This window comes from Podarcis cretensis, assembly GCF_951804945.1.
Source record: "Podarcis cretensis genome assembly, chromosome: 7".
Classification (NCBI taxonomy): domain Eukaryota; kingdom Metazoa; phylum Chordata; class Lepidosauria; order Squamata; family Lacertidae; genus Podarcis; species Podarcis cretensis.
In genome coordinates, this window is record NC_137176.1 from 82,254,379 (window position 1) to 82,277,031 (window position 22,653).

The 22,653-nt window shown below is 45.1% G+C and overlaps 1 protein-coding gene across 2 annotated transcripts in view; it reads right to left on the reverse strand.

Annotated features, from left to right (window-relative positions):
- The window catches only part of ASAP1 (ArfGAP with SH3 domain, ankyrin repeat and PH domain 1), a 141,681-nt gene extending 132,798 nt beyond the window's left edge, over positions 1 to 8,883 (reverse strand). The window contains exon 1 of one of the 2 annotated variants that reach the window (XM_079984204.1): positions 8,462 to 8,883. The gene's annotated coding sequence lies outside the window, so the exon portion shown is untranslated. The remainder of the gene's footprint in view (positions 1 to 8,461) is intronic. The other variant, XM_079984200.1, reaches the window with a different exon arrangement.
- Positions 8,884 to 22,653: the final 13,770 nt, after the last annotated feature.

Genomic DNA, 22,653 nt, shown 5'->3' on the forward strand with positions numbered 1-22,653 from the left:
CCAAGAGTCTTGTCGTCTGGGTAGCTCAGGACTTCCATGCACACTGCCCAGGTGTGCTGGGCCCGGGGGTAACCCATGAAATGCAGTCCAGGACCGGACCAGAATCCAGAGGTTCCACTAGGAGTCAGTCTGACAGGGCCAAGGCAGGACACGAGGCAGGAAACCTAGCAAGGACAGGTGCAGGATCTAGCATACAGCAATGTTGCTCCCGCAACCTGGGGCGGGGTCCGACAGCCTTTTATCTTTGTCGGGGTAGCGGCCGGTCCTGATCCCCTGGCGACTCATCACCCTGTTTCGCCCAAAGGCGAGCACTCCTCCTGCGAGTACTCAGGTCTCTTCTTCTCTCAGATCTTAGTCTTTGCAACTCAGGAGACATCAGTGGGTTACTAGACCCAGGGGCCATCTCAGCCTCCCCTGACACAACCGGTACTGGAGCAGCTGTAAGTGATGGCCCAGCTGAAGGCAACGAGGTAATCCCCGCATCTGGAGCCAGGACAGGCTCAAGCCTCTGACTCGGCCCAGCTGGTGTTTGTTGCAGGGGAACCTGAGCAGACTGGGAGTCTTCAGGATCAGGCCCCAGGCTTGGTTCAAATGGTGTCTGAGGCAAGGGATCCGGTGCAGACTTAGACTCCTCTGGTTGCGAGTCTGAGCCCGAGTCCCAGGCCATCACACCAAGCTTGTGCCCTGGAGAGGTCACTTCAGTGCTGCTAATGCAGCAGTTTTGACTTCACCCCTGGAGGCGCACTCCATTGTTTCTTGAGACAGGCAGGTGACAACAACAGCAGCTTCCTTGACTTTTCAAGCCCTCCGTTCCTGTTTGTTTATTCACCCTGTCCCTCGACCAGCCTCTTTTTGTTGTTGTCGTTTAGTCGTTTAGTCGTGTCCGACTCTTTGTGACCCCATGGACCAGAGCACGCCAGGCACTCCTGTCTTCCACTACCTCCCGCAGTTTGGTCAGACTCATGCTGGTAGCTTCGAGAACACTGTCCAATCATCTCATCCTCTGTCGTCCCCTTCTCCTTGTGCCCTCCATCTTTCCCAACATCAGGGTCTTTTCCAGGGAGTCTTCTCATGAGGTGGCCAAAGTATTGGAGCCTCAGCTTCACGATCTGTCCTTCCAGTGAGCACTCAGGGCTGATTTCCTTCAGAATGGAGAGGTATGATCTTCTTGCAGTCCATGGGACTCTCCTCCAGCACCATAATTCAAAAGCATCAATTCTTCGGCGATCAGCCTTCTTTATGGTCCAGCTCTCACTTCCATACATCACTGCTGGGAAAACCATAGCTTTAACTATACGGACCTTTGTTGGCAAGGTGATGTCTCTGCTTTTTAAGATGTTGTCTTGGTTTGTCATTGCCTCTTTAGCATTCCTCAATGCACTCTTCAAACCAAGGACCGAATGAAGATTTCACAGCAATCGAGAACAACAGCCAAGCTCTTTTCGGGTGTGCAGACTGCAGATTTGGTCCAAATGATAAAAGAGGAACATCTTTTTGCCAGGAGGTTGCTGTGGAATGCGCTTGGTTTCCTGCATCTGCGTTTTGCCAACACAAAGAAAAGCTTTTCCTGTCCAGGGAGTTGCTCAGTCTGCAAACACTTAAAAGTCAACTTCTTGGGAGTGACTTTCCCACATCTTGGAAAAGACTGGCGGTTAGCTCCCAATTCAATTCCTACTGGTGGTATGCGCATGTGTCGCAGTTACCATAAATCTCCTTTAGCAAAGAGCAAGAGAAATCTGTTTTCCCCCTCTTCCAGTTGCCAGTGGTAGCACTCCAAGAATATGGTGGAGTCAGCTTGTGTTGCATCCTGTTCCTAGAAAAACAAGGGCATTCCTTTACAGCAGACTTGTAAATAGTCACTTACATAAGAGGAGCTCTGCTGGAGGCCACAGTGCCTTATAAGAAATCTACAGCGGTCAGGACAAATGCCACTGAGGCCAGAGACATAAGTAGATGGAACCACAGATATCTGTCTGACCTTTTACAGTAGACAACAGAAAAGCCAGAGATTTCTACACACCCCTCTCTAGATCCAGGTAAGAGCCACGGATCATAGAATCATAGAGTTCTGGAGATGGAAGGGACCCCAAGAGTCCAACTCTCTGCAGTGCAGGAATCTCAGCTAAAGCATCCCTGAAAGATGGTCATTCAACCTCTGTTTAAAAACCTGGAAACCTGGGAAGCTGCCTTAGAATCATAGAATCGTAAACAGGCTGTTCTCTACTGAAAGAGAACTACATGAAAATGATGTATAGATGGTATATAACTCCAGTACAGATAGAAAGAATGTACAAAACAGGTTCAAACATATGTTGGAAATGTAAGGAAAAAGAAGGGACCTTTTATCAGATGTGGTGGGATTGTAGAGAAATTAAAAAAATTTGGGAAATGATATATAATGAGTTGAAGAAAATGTTTAGATTAACATTTGTAAAAAAAAAAAAGCCTGAAGCATTTCTGTTAGGGATTGTAGGGAAAGACCTGCCAAGGAAAATGAAGAACATATTTATGTACGCGACAACGGCATCAAGGGTCTTAATAGCACAAAGATGGAAGAAAGAAGAAACCCCGACAAAAGAACAGTGGCAAGCGAAATTGATGGACTATGCGGAATTGGCCAAACTGATGCACAAACTACGTGATAAGGACAACTGTGACTTTAAAGAGGAATGGGAACCTTTTACAAAGCATTTTTAAAAACAACAAAATGAGTTGGACTCCTTGGCAGGTTTTGAATAAACATGCACTATTTGCTAGAGATTTTTACACTTTTGTAACATGCAGAGAACAATATATGCAAATAAATCAGAAAGAGGAACTGAGGGAAGTCGTGGGGGGAGGGGGTATGTGGGGGGGAATGGGAAAAAATACAATTGTTGAAATAATTTGTTATGTGAAAATAACCAATAAAAAACTTTTTAAAAAAAGAATCATAGAACCGTAGAATTGGAAGGGGCGCTGAGGGTCATCTAGTCCAACCCCCTTCAGTGAAGAAGAAGAAGAGTTTGGATTTGATATCCCGCCTTTCACTCCCTTTAAGGAGTCTCAAAGCGGCTAACATTCTCCTTTCCCTTCCTCCCTCACAACAAACACTCTGTGAGGTGAGTGGGGCTGAGAGACTTCAAAGAAGTGTGACTGGCCCAAGGTCACCCAGCAGCTGCATGTGGAGGAGCGGAGACGCAAACCCGGTTCCCCAGATTACGAGACTACCACTCAGGAATCTCAGCTAAAGCACCCATGACAGATTCAACCTCTGCTTAAAAACCTCCAGGGAAGGAAAGTCCACAACCTCCCAAGGGAGTCCATTCCACTGTTGAACAGCTCTTACTGTCAGAAAGTTCTTCCTGATGTTTAGTCGGAATCTCCTTTCTTGCAACTTGAAGCCATGGGTTCGAGTCCTACCCTCCAGAGCAGGAGAAAACAAGCTTGCTCCATCCTCCATGTGGCAGCCCTTGAGATATTTGGAGATGGCTATCATATCTCCTCTCAGTCTCCTCTTTTCCAGTCTAAACATACTCATCTCCTTCAACCATTCCGCATAAGGCTTGGCTTCTAGACCGTTGATCATCTTGGTTGCCCTCCTCAGCATGGGCTTTCACGTCGTACTCTGCTTAGAGGTTTAAAAAATATCAAGTGCTTTCAAAATGTTTTAAACAAACTAGCTGTCAAATGAAAGGTGGGGTGCGGAAAATAAAAAAAACTGATTTTTTTGGGAGGAGGACTCTGCTTAGCTTTGAATGTTACCACTCCAGTTGACACTGGGTTGCTCCCTAGAAGATTTTCTGCAGTGCTCCCGCAATGCTGGCACATCATTGCTGTCTAAAGCAGCTATAGAGTGACAACAGCAGGACAAAAACCAAAACAACCCCCTGAACATTTATGGTATGAGAAGTGAGCAGATTTTATCAGGAAGTTACAGGATATGCATCAATGGAAAACGAAGAAGTATGGTATCCTCAAAACCTTTGCAGGTACAAATAGTGTTGAAAGTGAGTTTAGCTATGATTGCTCTGGTGGCATCAAGAACACAAATGATAATGAATATGGGGGGGGGGGTCTTCTCTGGTGGCCTCGCCATAGGGAAACTATTCATGGCTACACACCAGCACTGCATTTTCCTATGTGTGGCGAGTCATGCATGCTTCCTGTCTCTTGTTTCTGGAATTAATGCCGGAAAAGAGAGAAGGAAGGCCTTGACAATCTCCAAAACTAGGCATTAGATCTCCAGAGCTGAGCAAAATCAAGAGAAACAGCAGCGGGGACGGGGACGATGAAGAGGGAAAGCGATCCCCTGAAATGTTGTTTGTTAGTCCAGATTTGGTGTTTGCTTTTTAAACTTTGGAGTTTTCATTTTGAGTTCATATGAGAGAGACAGAGTGACTTGTCAAAGGCATGCATGTTCCCATGGCCCTAAAATTTGATGCGGGAGACTAATGATTTTCTCCCCACCCACATCCACATTCCTTTGCAAGATGGCTGTCTGAAAAATTTGAAGCAGGCCTCTCAAGAAGAGATTCCACAAGCTTGAAATCTGAAATATCTGCCCAGCCCTGACTTAATCTTACCTCCACCGCTGAATTACCTGCAAGGATTCATTGCACTCATACAGTAAAGAACACAAATGTGACAAGGGGAGAGAAAAAGAGCAAACTCTGTTCTGCCACATTTCCTCTCGTACGGTGTGACTTGGAGAGGAAATACCAAAATACCACCAGAAAGCTTATTCCCACAGTGCATTCAGCCTAATCGAAACCAGAAGCACTCGGCGTTGTCCCTGTACAAAGGCTACCCTTTGCCAGACTTCCAGATCAAAGAGACTCTGAAGAACCCCAGATATTCAGCATCCCTCCAGAATGACCCTCTGATCCCTCGAGAAGGCCATCTTTTGCTAGCAAATAATGGTTGTCCAAGGAATATTACGGGGATGCGGGTGGCACTGTGGGTTAAACCACAGAGCCTAGGACTTCCTTATGTAGGATGTCCTTATTTTTATCGGAGAAACGTTGCAGGGTATGGAGTTATGCAACCCGCGAGCCAAGGAGATAAGAAAACTATACAACCTTTAGAAGGTATCTGAAGGCAAGCCTGTATAGGGAAGGTTTTTTTTAGTTTAATGTTTTATTATGTTTTTATACGTGTATGTTGGAAGCTGCTCAGAGTGGCTGGGGAACCCAGTCCGATGAGTGGGCTACAAATAATAAAGTTGCTATTATTCAGTGTGTGTTTTTCTAGAAAAAATGGAGTTGTTACATTAAGTGCCACACTTTTTAACAGCAACAAAAGAGAGGTGTCAGCATTGCGTATCCTTGAGTACCCGCAGAATAAAACACTGCTATTATTATTATTATTATTAGGGACGCGGGTGGTGCTGTGGGTTAAACCACAGAGCCTAGGACTTGCCAATCAAAAGGTCAGCGGTTTGAATCCCCGTGACAGGGTGAGCTCCCGTTGCTCGGTCCCTGCTCCTGCCAACCTAGCTGTTTGAAAGCACGTCAAAGTGCAAGTAGATAAATAGGTACTGCTCCGGCGGGAAGGTAAATGGCGTTTCTGTGCGCTGCTCTGGTTCGCCAGAAGCGGCTTAGTCATGCTGGCCACATGACCCAGAAGCTGTACGCCGATTCCCTCGGTCAATAAAGCGAGATGAGCGCCGCAACCCCATAGTTGGCCATGACTGGACCTAATGGTCAGGGCTCCCTTTTCCTTTACCTATTATTATTATTAATAATAATAATTAAATAGGACATTCCTATTTTCACCGGAGAAATGTTGGAAGCTATGGAGCATAATGTGTAAATTGGCTCTTGCTGAGGCACAAGGAATGGACATTCTGCAGAGTTTTACCAGGGCTGAACACAGAAACAAATTTCAATGTGTGAGCTTACGCTCCAGTAGCCCCATTTCAAAAACGAGCCTCCGTTTTCCATATCTACAGCGCTTGCTGCTCTCTCTCCTCCCTTCCTGCTATAAAAATGGCACAGTCACAAGTTTCGGGGAAAGGAAAACAGCTTATACTGCAAGCCACGCTCTTTTTTTTTTCCTTTCCCATTTGTGCTGCCCCCAAACACCATATGCCAAACCCACAGCAAGCAACCACATTCAGATGACCTGCTTTGTTAAAGCTATTTTTTGAGGACACTGGAGAATCACCCACTTGTCCCTCCTGAAAAATTAGTGTGGGCGACACGGGATCAGGGCTAACACATGGAGAGGGGAGCACTTAGTAAACTCCCTCCCAGGGGAAAACGCACACACCCTAGAAACCTTCTGCCAGGGAACAGGCTGGTTCAATCAAATATATGGCATGCAGCATCCATTGCTTGCTTAGACCTGCCAGGTTACACTGCTGCACTAAGCCAAGTTGGCCATGTGCCCCCCCCTTTTATGCTTTATTTGTCATAATTGCATCCATACATCCAAGACAAATCATTACAGTCATACCTCGGGTTACAGCCGCTTCAGGTTGTGGGTTGTTTTGGGTTACACACCCACCGAAACCTGGAAGTACTGGAATGGGTTACTTCCGGGTTTCGGCGGTCGCGCATGCGCAGAAGCACTAAAGCGTACTTTGTAGACGCGCCGCTGCGGGTTGCGAATGTACATCCTGCACGGATCACGTTCGCAACCCGAGAATCCACTGTAGCTATATATCAAAATCATGAAGATAAAATTCAAAGAAATGTAAATCTTCAAATCATAAGTTTGTTACATAGTTTGACTTCCCGTCCTTTTCAACATCCTTTAACTCCAATAAACCTATTGCCTTGAATTATCAATGTACAGTATTAATAATAAACTAATAATGTACATCTTGTCTATTCTTACCCTTATATCTTTTACAGAGCTTGCTCAAATGCTGCGACTTAATTCAAATTGCAACACTTATTTTTGAAATATCTCTTTAGAGGTTCCCAATTATCAATGAACTTTTGGTTTGGCATATCTTTGATCTTTTCTGAGGGACTATCTAATTCTGCATAGGCCACGTGCCCTTTCTATGCCATACTTAAAGGTACAGAAGCCACGCCAGGATCTATAGTGGCAGTGGCAAACCCAGTGCTGGATTTATGTATAAGCTAAATTTATGTATAAGCTCCTCTGCTTCCCTTTCCAAATCTGATCCTGGCTCATCTAAAAATGCATTTCTGTCTTTGACAGAAGCCTGCCAACAAACAGTGGGGGCGAGACCCCAGAAGCTCATTATGACTGCAGTAATCCCCATGAACTTCATTGGACCTTCTGCTTCTGAGCAGAAAATGCATATGGTTACTCTATAAGCGACACGTGTGAAATCTGCCCTCTTAAGGCTGCCTAGGATCGTGGCCTTAATTTGGAGAGCATTACTTGGTAGTCAGTGGAAGAGAGTTATCTCTATACCAAATGCACATTCTTGGCACTACATGCGCTGCATCTATTTATTTGTGAAATTTATAACCCACCCTTTACCAGATGGCCCCTTTTGATCCACAGACAATGGAAATTCCATAAAAATAGAAATTTAAAAAAGGATTTTTCGCAGGATTACTGTTGAAAATATTTTTAAAATAACTCTATGGTGTGAAATATTGCATAATTAGGGTCTGATCTTGTTGCATGTAACAATAGATGATATATGCACAGGATTGGACCTAAGAACCCCCTTTCAGCACAGAGGAAGACCATCCAATCCTTTTCATAATGATCCTATTAAAACACATACACACTACATGCAAAGAGCACTCCCACCCGAACATTCAGATACAATTTTGAGCCGTTAGCCAAATAACTAATTTTTATATTCACACTTTTATTACTGCCTAATTTTTCAGCAGGGATGTCTGTGGCTAACCCTGGCCCCTTCACGGCCTCTTCTTGCATTTGATCCAAGTCTCCCCTTTTAGGGCTGAAATATTTGAAAAGACAACAGAAATAAATGGGGCATGCACATTACGGAGAAATTTTAAAACTGAACTGGAGTTGATTTGCAACAGGCCTGTGAGGAATGCAAATCACATTCATCCATAATGATATAGTTATTTGAAGAAGGTTGTGTGTGTTTTTGTTTTAGGGTTTTTTTTGGGTTTTTTTGCTGGTGGGTAAGACTCAATGCGAAAACTTAACTTTCTGCCAGTATCAAGACAATGGGTTTGAGCATGTGGCTTCTTTGCAAGCCCAGCTCTGTAAAAAAATTGCTCACAAGAGCAGTTCTTAAAAGTTAATGCGAGTAAGGATTTCTGGGCCGAGCGTACAAGTTTGTAGAGTGATCCTTCCTGACGTTGCAGAAGTTAATTGCTTAGCACCATTTATTTTGCGCAAGGAAAAGCAAGCATTTGCAGACAATTAAAACATGAGACAATCAACATAGCAAAACCAAGCACTTTCTCTGTGATTTGAAATTTAAGACAACCATACATAAGGAGCAGAGACACAAGTTGGACTCCCGTCTCTCGACTAAGCATCCCTAAAGATGGTGTTGATAACTCACCAAGACTTGTCCACAGTGATCTCCCATTCCAGAAGTGCCCACCAAAATGTAGGCCATCATTCCATATTAAAGGTTAAAAATTATTTTCCCACGGGCAGCTGAACAGGGAAAAAATGGTCCACACTGCTCCAGTGATAACTCCCAGGAATTGGGGGTTACTATTTGATTTCTTGGTTCAAACTGAAAGAAAATCCAAAGTCCAGGGATCCACAGATGTTTTCTGGGAGCCTAAAAGTTTTTGACTTGCATCCATAAAAGTCCTGGCCGGTAAGGAGACACAAATACAATTGGTAAGGCAGCAGGAAGGAAAGTCTACCAAAAGGGGCTGGGGGGTGGGGGTGGCGAAGCCACTCACTGGACACCCTTTGGGCTGATAGAAGAGATTTCAGGAAATCCAAACACTTAAACAGGAAATCTGAATGCTGGATAAACATTCCATAATCTCCACTGCTAAGTGAACATGCAACCTCTCCTGTTAACCCTTCCCTGCTCTGGGCGGAATGCAAAACTCAATTGGACATACTTTGTTGTAACCGGATCTCTCTTAACGTTCCACCATGTGCTTGCGTGTGTCTCTGAGGTATGACATTACTCCAGAATGGTGGTTAGGTTTTTCCCCCTCCCCTTTCTTCGTTTCTTTCAGAATTTACTAGCATCTGGCGGGGTTAGAAAGCCTCCTTCCTCCCCATTGTTCCGTAATCTGTGCCTGGCAACATTTTAGTTAAAAGCGTGGCGATTTTCTGCCGGTTAATATTTTCCACCAGCCAAGCAGTCCTGCAGTGCAGCTTTGATTTGTAGCAGGAAAGGAATGCTAGGATACTTATTAGCTAAGTGTGTCCACCCCCCCCCCATGGCTCCTTTTTGCTTTGTTTCCATTGCACAGAGTAGCTCCCCTCCACGAGCATTCCTCCTCTTCTTCACATGCTCCTACATGTCATTTTCTCAAAGGTTAATTTCTGTGTGTCACCTGTTGATTTATTTTATTATCCTCCTGGCCCTCTGTGTTTGGTCAGGGAGTTCCGGTTGCAATAATTCCATAAAGAAACCAGAAAGATCACTTAAAAGAAGATCTTGGGTTGTGGCCAATGTTAGTTCTACTCAGAGTCCAACCCACAGAAATTAATGGACATGACTAACTTGGGTCCATGCATTTCAATGGGTCTTCTCTCTCTGTACAGTGGAACCTTGGTTCCCGAACGGCTTAGTTGTCGGACAAATTGGCTCCCGAACACTGCAAACCTGGAAGTAAGTGTGGCAGTTTGCAAACGTTTTTTGGAAAACGAATGTCTGATGCGGCTTCCGATTGAGTGCAGGCAGCTCCTGCAGCCAATCGGAAGCCGTGCCTTGATTTTCTAACAGACTCCCAGAATGGATTAAGTTCGAGAACCAAGGTACCACTGTATAGAACTTATCTGGGTGCAACTCACGGGGTGGTAGTTAGAGTAGACCCCTTGAAGTTGACATATTTGACTAACTGTTCCCTACTAAGGCCATAAAGGTAAAGGTAAAGGTACCCCTGCCCGTACGGGCCAGTCTTGACAGACTCTGGGGTTGTGCGCCCATCTCACTTAAGAGGCCAGGGGCCAGCGCTGTCCGGAGACACTTCCGGGTCACGTGGCCAGCGTGACAAAGCTGCATCTGGCGAGCCAGAGCCGCACACGGAAACGCCGTTTACCTTCCCGCTGGTAAGCGGTCCCTATTTATCTACTTGCACCCGGAGGTGCTTTCGAACTGCTAGGTTGGCAGGCGCTGGGACCGAGCAGCAGGAGCGCACCCCGCCGCAGGGATTCGAACCGCCGACCTTTCGATCGGCAAGCCCTAGGCGCTGAGGCTTTAACCCACAGCGCCACCTGCGTCCCTACTAAGGCCATATCCTGAACCAAAAAACAGGCATAAAGGTAAAGGTAAAGGTACCCCTGACCGTTAGGTCCAGTCGCGGATGACTCTGGGGTTGCGTCGCTCATCTCGCTTTACTGGCTGAGGAAGCCGGCGTACAGCTTCCGGGTCATGTGGCCAGCATGACTAAGCAACTTCTGGCGAACCAGAGCAGTGCACGGAAACGTCGTTTATCTTCCCGCCGGAGTGGTACCTATTTATCTGCTTGTACTGCTGTGCTTTCGAACTGCTAGGTGGACAGGAGCTGGGACCGAGCAACAGGAACTCACTCCGTCGCAGGGATTCGAACCGCTCACCTTCCGATCAGCAAGCCCTGGGCTCTGTGGTTTAGACCACAGTGCCAACTGCATTTTGTTGGGTGCTGAGCGTTGTTAGGAGACCCCATTCCCTTACTACAATTTCCAAAACAGTTTAATAAAGGAGATTCTGACTCAACATCAGGAAGAACTTTCTCGGCAGTAAGATCTGTTCGACAGTGGAACTGTCAAAGCTTGGGACATTGTGGTCTCTCCTTCCTTGGAGTTTTTAAAGCCGAGGTTGGGTGGCCATCTGTCCTGGATGCCTTAGCCGAGATTTCTGCATTGCAGCGGGTTGGACTAGATGACCCTCGGGGTCCCTTCCAACTCTGCAATTCTGTGATTCTACAAAATGCACGAAGGACAGGACTATTGATGACTATTAGCCGTGATGGCTCTGCTCTGCTGCCACAGCTGGAGACAGCAATGGTTCTGAATACCAGCTGTTGGAAACCTCAGGAGGGGAGAGGGGTGTTGTGTTCGAATCCCGCTTGAGGGTTTACCACAGGCTGGCCACTGTGAGAACAGGATGCTGGACTCAGATGGGCCATTGGCTCCCCTTATAGTTTATTGCACTACTAAAATCCAGAACACTAAGACCCGGTGTGAGGGTAGTGGGAAGGTGCCGTTATATTTTGGGTATTTTGTCTCAAGCTTTAAAAAAAATAGCTCTGCGTGCCATTTGGAAGGGAGGACAAACTGGCCGTTTGTTCTGTGGCTCGTACAGGACATGCTCCGAGGCTCCCCTGCTTTGCAAAGGCGCACATGCCCTCACCAATGTCACCAGACTGTAGCAGCTGTCCAACTGTGCAGAACAGCGCCGCATAACAGTTCGGGAACAGAAGTGGAAAAGGCGAGAGCCAAAGGAAACAGCAGGAATTTCGACATAGTTGCTCGGGATGAAATGTATCTAATCCTCAAGCATTTAGATGCCTGCTTTATTCATGTGCGGTGTGTGTGTGTGTGTGTGTGCGCGCGCGCAAAAAGTTTAGCAGCCACAAATACACAAGGATTTCACTCACAATTTTGTTTTGCTTTCAGCACAGGAGAATCTTGAGATTAAGAATCTTAATGGTTTTTAAATTGGCCTGATGTGTACATTCTTTCTTCTTATCCCGTGCCAACAAGTTAATGAGACATACTGATATTTATTTAATGTTCGTGTTTCAGACTTTTTTTTTTTAACCGCCCACTAGCATAGGTTACTTGAAATGTGGAATGGATAGGTCTATTATAGGAACATAAATTTTGAAAGTATTTCAGGGTCATCTAGCCCAACCCCTCACCGATGCAGAAAATTGGTGGTAGGGTTTTAAACAGGGCTCTGCTTAAAAACTTCAAATGAATGAGTTTCCAAGGTGGTTTTTCCCATAGCCAGATGTTTCATACTGTGGCGATCACACAGGGTCCCTGGACATTTAACGGTCTATTGATCCCTGTGCCACCACTGTGCTCGCTTCCCCATTGCCACCAACCCGTTACTCTCTGGTAAAACACTGAGTCCAGACAGTTGTTAAAAGTGAACAAAAAAAACCCACAACAAGTTTATTTTACAAACATTAACAAGTTTATGGTTTCTCATAATATTCCTGACAGTATCTTAACTTTAGTTTCTTTACCGGCCTATACCTTCCTAATACCTTCTGACTGATTATCTCAACTGTTTGGCTGACTCCTCTTAACAAATTCTCTCACTCTCTCACACCAGCCTAGTCCAACCCACAGACTTATCCTCTCTGTCTCTTCTAACTCCAGACTGTCTTCTCAACCACCCTAACTCTAGGTAAAGGTAAAGGGATCCCTGACCATTAGGTCCAGCCGTGGCCGACTCTGGGGTTGCGGCTCTCATCTCGCTTTATTGGCTGAGGGAGCCGGTGTACAGCTTCTGGGTCATGTGGCCAGCATGACTAAGGCGCTTCTGGCGAACCAGAACAGCGCATGGAAACAACGTTTACCTTCCCACCGGAGCAGTACCTATTTATCTACTTGCACTTTGATGTGCTTTCGAACTGCTAGGTTGGCAGGAGCAGGGACCGAGCAACGGGAGCTCACCCCGTCCTGGGGATTCGAACTGCCAAACTTCTGATCGGCAAGTCCTAGGCTCTGTGGTTTAACCCACAGCGCCACCCGCGTCCCACCCTAACTCTAACTCCCCCCAAACTCCTCTGTGCTTAAACCTTATACAGTCATACCTTGAGTTGAATGTGCTTCAGGTTGAGCGCCTTCAGGTTGCGCTCCGTGGCAACCCGGAAGTAACGGAGCGCGTTACTTCCAGGTTTCGCCACTTGCGCATGCACACATGCTCAAAATGACGTCACGTGCATGCGCAGAAGCGGCAAAACGCGACCTGCGCACGTGCAGATGCGCCATCGCGTCTTGCGTTCCATTCAGGATGCGAACGGGGCTCCGGAACGGATCCCATTCACATCCCGAGGTACCACTGTACACAGTTAACTCCGCCCCTTGGGTTTCCATTGGTTAGTCCTTTTACAATTAGTTAACCCTTTCCTTATGAACCCAGTATGATGTCACACACCTAGGAGGGCAAGCGCCACACATACCATCTTGTCTTCTGCTGTTTATGTATGAACATGCTTATGAGCTGATGGAAAATCAAGCTTCGTTCCCGATTGTAGAACTGTAGAGTTCAAGAGGGACCATGAGGGTCATCTAGTCCAACCCCCTGCAATGCTGGAATCTTTATGTCCAATGTGGGTTTCGAACCCGTGACCCTGAGATTGAGAGTTTCCTGCTTGGAGCCTGTGTACAGTAGAAACCAAACTCCTCCAGCCAGGCCACACCTCTGAGCTAGCTCTACAGGAGCTGCTTGCCCTGGCCATAGCTGGTTCTCTGAAAAGGCCCTTATTTAAATAATTGTGCATACATTACAGATATTGTCAGGAAGTTCTCCCTCATGCTCATTCAAAACTCCCTTTCTTGTAATTTAAACCTGTTTTTTCAGGTCCTCCCCTCTGAAGCAACACAGCACGAATCTACTTCATCATTTTCCAGGAACATTGGTTGCTGTTTTATATTGAGTCAGACAATTGGTCAATCAAGTTCAGCATGGCCTACATTGCTGGAAGAAGCTCTCCAGAATCTCAAGCTGAGTTTTCTCCCATCTTTACCCAGAGTTGCCAGGGATTGATGTGATTTAATGGATTACAGTACGCTTTCCTTTCACATGAATTGCAAAGCATCTTCTAAACAATCAACAGCAAGAACAGGGCATCACAGATGCAATAAATGGTACAGAACATTAACAGATCACCATTAAAATAATGGCACTCCATAAAACACTATTAACAAAATGACTAGGAAAGTAAGCAAAACAGCACAATCGTGTTGTGGGATTCACAAAGCACAACAGCATTAACATTCTGTAAAACAATATTAGCTTTGTTAACAAAATAGCAACCAGAAAATAAATGAAGCACTGTTGAGTTCATGCAAACACTCTCCCCAACCCCATGACTCATAACCTCCCACTTGATTCAATTCATTAAAATACACATAATGCAAGAACTCCTTTCTGAAGATTTCTAGTACTGGAGCAGTGGTGTAGCATGGGGGGGGCACAAGGGAAGTTGCCCCGGGCACAAAATTGTTAGGGGCACAAAATTTCAACACCTGATGCTGCCCTATTACTGCTGCACACTTCCATTGTTGGTCTCCATTGAAAATGGCTTCTCCATGTGAACCAGGAAGTGATAATAATAATAATAATAATAATAATAATAATAATAATAATATAATAATTTATTATTTATATCCCGCCCATTTGGCTGGGTTTCCCCAGCCACTCTGGGCGGCTTCCAACAAAACACTAAAATACAATAACCTATTAAACATTAAAAGCTTCCCTAAACAGGGCTGCCTTCAGATGTCTTCTAAAAGTCTGGTAGTTGTTTTTCTCTTTGACATCTGGTGGGAGGGTGTTCCACAGGGAGGGCGCCACTACTGAGAAGGCCCTCGGCCTGGTTCCCTGTAACTTGGCTTCTCGCAGTGAGGGAACCGCCAGAAGGCCCTCGGCGCAGAACGATGGAAGTGGAGACACTCCTTCAGGTTTACTGGACCGAGGCTGTTTGTCTCCAGACAATGGAATGACTCTTCTTTTCTTATCTCTGTGGCTCCAATTTCCTGGGTCACACAGATGCTGTTAGGCTTGTTTAACTCCCTCCCTCTCACCCACCCCATCCCTCCACACAGCCCTGGGTACTTGCAACCCATGCTATGCCACTGTGTTGGGGGGGGTGGCAAGGCAAATGGAACAAGCCATTGCCTGATAGCCAGTACAAAGCCTTTCTGCCATCACCAGGATCGAAGCTGGGCCTTCTGCATGCAGGGCAGGTGTTAAGCCACTGAACTATGACCCCATCTGTGTGACAGTCCTTTAAACATTTGAAGATGCTTCTCATCTCACCTCTTTATTTCCTTTTCCCTGAGGCTACAAATGCCCTCAAACTTTCCTCATAAGTTGTTGTGTGGGGTTTTTTTATTTTTGGAATTTTTTATTTATGATTTTCAGGTTTATACATTTCACTAATTTTACAATCTTTTTAACATTTCAAAACTCAACTTCCTTCCCCCTCTTTCTGCGGTTCCTTAAATGTATTTTTAATATCTTCTGCATATCCAAATTAACTTAATTTGTTAATTTATTTGTCTACTTGAAATATACACTCTTACGAAACTGCAGGTTATTGCAATAATCCTGCCAATGTTCTTATCTGTTTACAATTTATCTGTAAATATTCAACAAACCATTTCCATGCTTTTATAAAAGGTTTGTTATCTTGATTTCTTATTCTTCCAGGACTTTTTGCCATTTCTGCATAATCTGTGAGTTTTTATATCCATTTTCCTTTTCTGGGACTTCTACTTCTTTCAATTTTGGGGCGAGTAACATTCTTGCCACTGTGTTGGCATACATGAATAAGTTTCTGTACAGGTTTGGTAGTTCTGTCCCTATAATTCCCAAAAGATAAACTTCTGGCTTTTTAAAAGAAACGTTATTTTAAACATCCTTTCAAATCGTTATATATCATTTCCCAGTAAGCTTTAACCTTACTACAAGACCACCAAATATGACAAAAAGAACCTTCTTTCTCTTTACACTCTTATTTGATTTAGATTTATACAGTTTTGCCAATTTACTTGATGTTGTCATTGTTGTTGTTGTTTAGTCAGTTTAGCATCCCAGCTAGCTTGTAGGGGCCACTGTCAAGGGATTTTCCCCAATGCAAAAAGTTCACGGCTTTATGTTGTTGTTTAGTCATTTAGTTTTGTCCGACTCTTCATGACCCCCTGGACCAGAGCACGCCAGGCACTCCTGTCTTCCACTGCCTCCCGCAGTTTGGTCAAACTCATGCTGGTAGCTTCGAGAACACTATCCAACCATCTCGTCCTCTGTCATCCCCTTCTCCTTGTGCCCTCCATCTTTCCCAGCATCAGGGTCTTTTCCAGGAAGTCTTCTCTTCTCACGAGGTGGCAAAAGTATTGGAGCCTCAGCTTCAGGATCTGTCCTTCCAGTGAGCACTCAGGGCTGATTTCCTTCAGAATGGATAGGTTTGATCTTCTTGCAGTCCATGGGACTCTCAAGAGTCTCCTCCAGCACCATAATTCAAAAGCATCAATTCTTAGATACCATCAATATATCATTTTCATATCATTTTCTCTTAGACCATAACGTGCTGTAAATTTTATATCCATATTCCACAATTGTTCCCATGTGCTTTCCTCATAAGTTTTAGCCTCCAGACTCCTCTCTGTCTTTATCCTCCTCCTCTGGACGCAGTTAAATCAAAAAAAGGAGAACCTCCATGCTTAGGGGCACTATATCTCTGAGGCTGTCGGGGGCTGGTCTGGATTGGAAGATTGGGAAATGCAATCGCAGGGAAATCAGCTCCTAACAGAAGAGGAGGGGGAGTATTTCCCCCCATTTCCAGCGTTTCCAGAATCAGAGATAAGCAGACACAGAAGCTGCTCAGTTGAGAGAGGAGCTAGACAGCTATGAGATAGTAGCTAAGCAACCAGAAGGGAGGGAACAGCTGGGTGATACATCAGTTGAGAGTGGGGGGGAACTCCTTCCCTCTCCCCGAACTCGGAGGTCCAAGTGTTTCAGAGAAAAAAGGGGGGCACTTTTGCTGAGGAAGTCAGGGTGAGGAGTCAGAGTAGGCAACTGATATCCTTGCGGAGGTGTGCCTGTTTGTGCTTGCAACATAATGCTGTAATAAAAGGACTATAGGTATACCAAATGCTCGTTAGTTCTTATCGGTGAGAAGGGAGAGGGGAACTCCCCGTCCTTGACAGCGGCCCATGCATGCTGGGGACTGCTATCTCCATCCTTCCTGTCACTTATGCTATTTCTGGGAACATCTGGTCAGTTACTGGGAAGCAGAGATGCTGGGCCGTATTTCTGGATGCTGAATTTGGCACCCAATTGTGCGCTTTCTTTGCTTCTGCATGAAGATGCACAGCCAGACCAAGGTCGCCTTTACATTGCAAAATCTGGAGACAGCATGACCTAGTTGTTTACTGCATGTTAGGGCTGAACTTTCTATGAGGATGTTGTTGTTCTGGCAATTTCAGCCTGCTCTTTCTCTTTCTCCTTTTCCCTCTCAATCCTTAACACACACACTTACTTAAATCCCATGTAGAAGGAAAATTGCTATGCACTGCAATAAGATAGCATGCATAATCTTCCCTTGGAGCACAGAGACTAAGCAGAGGAGAGACGGACGCCCTCGCTTGACAGATGTTCCCACCAGCTTCTCGATTTCTGCACACTCTTCTCCCCACTCTAACCTACACAGCGATGAAAAGCCAAATTCCAAATGTGCCGTGTGACTCTAGATGCTGGGCTTCACAACAATGCGCTAGGGTGGTTGGCAAACTCTCACAGAATCGACTAAAAACGCATAGGGAGAGGCAGCGTAAACACTGACAACCCTGTTATTGCATAAACAGAGTTTTCAGTCGCAATATTCGGCACTTAAGTGGCTTAAGGGCTCCTCGCTGGGTTTCGAACAATGTCTCTCTGCAGCCTGGCTTTCAGCTCCGAACCCCTTCTTGCTACTTTCTTCCAAATGAGCAATCAAGGAGGTTTCCTGGGGGCCTCATTCCTGCTGGTTCTCCTTTTTCCAGAACGAAAGCAAAGGGTGCTGGTGGGGGTCCCTTATACACACCAAACTCTGTTGGAGTTCCGGTATCAGGGCAATGAATGTGCCAGTGGTTTTGTCCCCCCCCCTTGCCCAGAGCTCATTCAGAAAAGCACAACAGAAATGGCATTTAACAAGGGTGCCTTTAAAGGCAGCGCTGTGCATTTGTTAACCCGATTAGCAGTCTGGTCCTGTGCAACGTTTCACAGTAAAAACAAAACAAAACACAGAGGCAGGCTTCTGTGTGCTCGCTGCTAAATCCTCCCCTCCTGCTGCATAAATTCTGCACCAAGGCAAGCCATGTTTTCAGGCAAGGAAAAGATGAATCCTACATCCTTTGCAAATGATGCAAACGTACGAGTCCTCCCAGCTGATAAGATCTCGGAATGATTTGGATTTCATGGAGGTTACCTCCCCCACTGTTGTCTTTGTCCACGGATGTCTCATATACCCCAGGTAGTGTGGTTGCTGACCTTGAGCCAGACATCCTGGAGAGTGAAGTCAAATGGGCCTTAGAAAGCACTGCAAATAACAAGGCCAGTGGAAGTGATGGTATTCCAGCTGAACTATTTAAAATTTTAAAAGATGATGCTGTTAAGGTGCTACACTCAATATGCCAGCAAGTTTGGAAAACTCAGCAGTGGCCAGAAGATTGGAGAAGATCAGTCTACATCCCAATCCCAAAGAAGGGCAGTGCCAAAGAATGCTCCAACTATCGCACAATTGCACTAATTTCTCACGCTAGCAAGGTTATGCTTAAAATTCTACAAGGAAGGCTCAAGCAGTATGTGGACCGAGAACTCCCAGAAGTGCAAGCTGGATTTAGAAGAGGCAGAGGAACCAGAGACCAAATTGCAAATATGCGCTGGATTATGGAGAAAGCTAGAGAGTTCCAGAAAGACATTTACTTCTGCTTCATTGACTATGCAAAAGCCTTTGACTGTGTCGACCATGGCAAACTATGGCAAGTTCTTAAAGAAATGGGAGTGCCTGATCACCTCATCTGTCTCCTGAGAAATCTCTATGTGGGACAAGAAGCTACAGTTAGAACTGGATATGGAACAACTGACTGGTTCAAAATTGGGAAAGGAGTACGACAAGGCTGTATATTGTCTCCCTGCTTATTTAACTTATATGCAGAATTCATCATGCGAAAGGCTGGGCTGGATGAATCCCTAGCCGGAATTAAGATTGCCGGAAGAAATATCAACAACCTCAGATATGCAGATGACACAACCTTGATGGCAGAAAGTGAGGAGGAATTAAAGAACCTTTTATTGAGGGTGAAAGAGGAGAGTGCAAAATATGGTCTGAAGCTCAACATCAAAAAAACGAAGATCATGGCTACTGGTCCCATCACCTCCTGGCAAATAGAAGGGGAAGAAATGGAGGCAGTGAGAGATTTTACTTTCTTGGGCTCCATGATCACTGCAGATGGTGACAGCAGCCACGAAATTAAAAGACGCCTGCTTCTTGGGAGAAGGGCAATGACAGGCCTAGACAGCATCTTGAGAAGTAGAGACATCACCTTGCCAACAAAGGTCTGTATAGTTAAAGCTATGGTTTTCCCAGTAGTGATGTATGGAAGTGAGAGCTGGACCATAAAGAAGGCTGATCGCCGAAGAATTGATGCTTTTGAATTATGGTGCTGGAGGAGACTCTTGAGAGTCCCATGGACTGCAAGAAGATCAAACCTCTCCATTCTGAAGGAATTCAGCCCTGAGTGCTCACTGGAAGGACAGATCGTGAAGCTGAGGCTCCAATACTTTGGCCACCTCATGAGAAGAGAAGACTCCCTGGAGAAGACCCTGATGTTGGGAAAGATGGAGGGCACAAGGAGAAGGGGGCGACAGAGGACGAGATGGTTGGATAGTGTTTTCGAGGTTACCAGCATGAGTCTGACCAAGCTGCGGGGGGCAGTGGAGGACAGGAGTGCCTGGCGTTCTCTGGTCCATGGGGTCACGAAGAGTCGGACACGACTAAACGACTAAACAACAACAACCTCCCCCACTCATGCATGGCGGCCCAAATTTATTTATTTATTTACTTATTGAATTTTTGTCCTGCCCTTCCTTCGCAAGGAGCCCCAGGCTGCAAACAGATGTACTGTTTAGGAACAGAAACAAAGTAAAAGGACATCCCTTGAAAATTCATCTTTTCCTAGCAGCCTTTGAGCGGGTTGATTTAATTCTGCTCCTGTTGCATTCTTAATTGATGCATTAACAAACAAACAAACAAACAAACAAACAAACAAACAAACAAACAAACTTGGCTTTATGTACTCAACACTTTGCATTTGTTTGCAGCGTTCTGGATTCCCTCACCTAAAACAATGAAAAGTGGCCCATAATATTTTTTTTTTGAAGAAGAAACCTTTCTACAGTGGTACCTTGGGTTACAGACACTTCAGGTTACAGACTCCTCTAACTCAGAAATAGTACCTCGGGTTAAGAACTTTGCTTCAGGATGAGAACAGAAATCGCGTGGTGGCGGTGCGGCGGCAGCGGGAGGCCCCATTAGCTAAAGTGGTGCTTCAGGTTAAGAACAGTTTCAGGTTAAGAACGGACCTCCGGAACGAATTAAGTACTTAACCCGAGGTACCACTGTACTTAGCTTAGCCCAAGGTGCCACCGTATTATGAATTTCCCTCCTGCTTCTTGCAGTACTGGAAGGAATGCACACCCAAGACATGCATTCTGCACCACTAAATATTACCTGGGGGGCTGTTGTTATCAGCAGGAGACACCTGGCTGCTCTAATGCCCAGTTCTGGACTCAGCGCCTTCATGTGCTCCATAGGCTCTCTGCTCCTGCACATGGAAACATCCTTCCTGTTTGTTCCCACACGGCAAACCTGCCTCTCTCTCCAGAACGGGGAGCAGCTGCAGCCATTGCTGGCAAGATACACAACGGCCATTCATGGAGGAGCCCGGAAACATGAGACAGACTTTTAACATTTTTTTTGTAATAGGTAAATTTGCAATGTGCAAGGACTGTTGATTTGCAAACGATTTCGCAGCTTTCTTGGGCACTTCTGTGCAGCCCTAGAATGGAATAAGACGGACAAATCTACCAGTTTTAGTTTTTCCATTTCTCACTTTTCCTGTATCAATTAAAAAGGAAAAACAACAACTACGTGGGAATTCGTGGGCATTTTCATGCGAATTTCTCCTAATATACGCATTTTTCTATGCAGTTTTGTCATACACATTTTTGCAAGCATCCCCCCACCAATATAACGCATTGTTGTTGTGTTATCATCACCCAAAGGGTGCTGGGAAACTAAAGGAGGCGAGAGGGATCTTGTGTTCGAGTCCTGCTTGCTGGTTGGCCACTGTGAGAACAGGATGTTGGACTAGATGGGACACTGACCTGATCCTGCAAACTCTTTTTATGCACACTTCCCCCCCCCCAACACATGCATTTTTTTGAACACATGCATCTTGAAATTTGTATAAGTGCAATTTTTCTAAGCATAATCCTGTTTCAGTTTCCATATTGGTTCAAAGGGGACAAACTTTGAATAATTGTGGTTACACTTCTTTAAGGGAAGTTTTTAATGTCTGATTTTTGTTTTGTTTTTAATATTCTGTTGGCAGCCCCCCAGAGTAGCTGGGGAAACCCAGTCAGATAGGCAGGGTATGATAATAAAATTATTATTATTATTATTATTATTATTATTATTATTATTATTATTATTATTATTATTACTACTACTACTACTACTACTACTACAGATAATTGTCAGATAGGGAGGCAGGAGATCTATTTTTTCCCTAGTTATTTTTCCTTTGTTCTTCTTTCTCTTTTTAACGTTTTCTTTCTCTTTCATTAGTTTTCTTTTTTATATACTGATTTTTATTATCTTTTTATTAATGTGTTTGGATTTTAGTGCTCAGTAGGTTTAAAAACCTTCAATAAAATTGGTAAAGGGGGGGGGGAATTGGTAGTTTCTCGTTAAAATGCATCAGCCCTGATTATCCCTTCCTTTAAAACCCACCCCATATTGAACACCGGAAAGCTATTTTATCCTGCCTGGAGAGAAACCAGGGGAAGCAAGAGGGCAGAGAAAACAACCAATCAACCAACAGATTACTTATTCTAGCTCTGAATTTCTGCCCCTGCTTTATCAGCTAATTGCTTCCTACTGTGGGTCCATCTGCCCTGGCTTCTTGGGACTAAACTCCTATAGATGACAAGGCATGAAATATTTCTGTTTGTGCCAAGAAAAATCAGAATGCCTTTTAGCACCCTGTTGGCACCTGCAAGCTCACTGGACCGGAGAGCATTTTTTAGTTTAGAAGCTAGACTTTGGTGGAAAGAGATTCCTTAAAGGAAAGCTAGGTCCAGTCAAATTATAATTACAAATCACGCTTTGTGCATGTGCAGAAGCGCCAAATCGCAACCTGGGTGTGCGCAAATGCGCAGACGCGGGTTCCAAACACTGAGGGTTGTGAACGTGCATCCCGCACAGTTCATGTTCGCAATCTGAGCATCCACTGTACTAACCAATGAGATAATGAATTGAGCCAAAATGCAAACAAGCTAAGGAGAGAAAAGATTGTTTCCAGTTCGGGTGGGCAGCGGAAGAGTTATTATAGACTTCTGAATACGTCAGGAAAGTATCTCTAAAAACAAACAAACTGTAATGAATCACAACAGAAAGAACCGGAGGAGCTGCCTCCAGAGGTTGCTGCAGATGACGTTTTACGTCTCCTTTTGCACATGCAGCGCTCTGCTTCGCCGAGAGGTTTCTGCTCGTCTCTGCCTCCCCCCCGAAATGAGTGTGGGGGCTGGCATGTGGCCCCTGTCTCTGCGCTGCATCTTGCACAGATGCTTCT